Source organism: Sinocyclocheilus rhinocerous, unplaced genomic scaffold (genome assembly GCF_001515625.1).
Source record: "Sinocyclocheilus rhinocerous isolate Xijiao unplaced genomic scaffold, SAMN03320098_v1.1 scaffold2098, whole genome shotgun sequence".
In the NCBI taxonomy this organism is placed as follows: domain Eukaryota; kingdom Metazoa; phylum Chordata; class Actinopteri; order Cypriniformes; family Cyprinidae; genus Sinocyclocheilus; species Sinocyclocheilus rhinocerous.
The window spans coordinates 131,543-132,654 of record NW_015645072.1 but is presented as its reverse complement, the minus strand read 5'-3'; the positions used below and the strand labels follow the sequence as shown (position 1 = coordinate 132,654).

General features: G+C 37.0%; 1 protein-coding gene across 1 annotated transcript in view; it reads right to left on the bottom strand.

Annotated features, from left to right (window-relative positions):
* LOC107705452 (lanC-like protein 1) overlaps positions 1-1,112 on the bottom strand; it is an 8,993-nt gene that overhangs the window by 3,928 nt on the left and 3,953 nt on the right. The window lies entirely within an intron of this gene.

Below are 1,112 nucleotides of genomic sequence, written 5' to 3'. Positions count from 1 at the left end.
TTTGTGTGTGTGTGTGTATATATATATATATATATATATATATATATATATATGTTTTTACATATAGATTTACATATACCTGTATATATATTAGAATTTTTTTCTACAGGTCTACAAAGGTCTTCTCTGTCATGCAATTTATTGTTTTGTAGTTTACTTTTCCATGTGAAAATAAAAATGGCTTTCTGCATTGTGGTTATGACTTTGAATTGGCATTAAAAATATTCAAGTTATTTTATTGTGATATATTTAATATTTTCAAACAAAACTGCTTCACATTGCTATTTTTTTAAAGAATTTCAGCCTTTTAATAAGACATCTTTTTTAACTTTAATTTAAAAAAAATATCAAAATAGCTTTTAATTCAGAAATGTAAAAAATGGCATTTAAAATTGCATTGTCCCTATGAAATACAGCTTTAATATAACTTTGAATAACTTAGAAGCAGACAAAAATAATACATTTTTAATATGATTATGTAGGGTCAAAAATTATCAAAGACTTCTGCTTTCCTGTCCCAAACCTATCTTGAGTAACAAAAGGGCCATTTGGCATTCCTGAAGGCACAGAAGTGCTGATATCGATCAAGACCTGTAGGCCAACATGTGTATACATCGGGGGTCTTCTAATTGTCACACCTTTTGCACAGTGGGTGAAGTTGTAATCTGCTGATCGGTCAGTTTGAATGTCTCGCATTTGGTTTTTAGTCACATGGTGGTACTCTGGTAATATTTTACATACATGCTGGGTACAATTACTTGTTTATGTTTTACCATCCTTCATGGTACGTGAAATTTCATGACGTGACATGTGGCCAAGTATGGTGACCCATACTCGGAATTAGTGCTCTGCATTTATCCCATCCAAAGTGCACAAACACAGCAGTGAACACACACACACCGTGAACACACACCCGGAGCAGTGGGCAGCCATTTATGCTGCGGCGCCCGGGGAGCAGTTGGGGGTTCGGTGCCTTGCTCAAGGGCACCTCACCGTATTGAAGGTGGGAGAGAGCGCTGCACATTCACTCCCCCCACCTACAATCCCTGACGGTACGAGACTCGAACCCGCAACCTTTGGGTTACGAGTCCGACTCTAACCATTAGGCCACG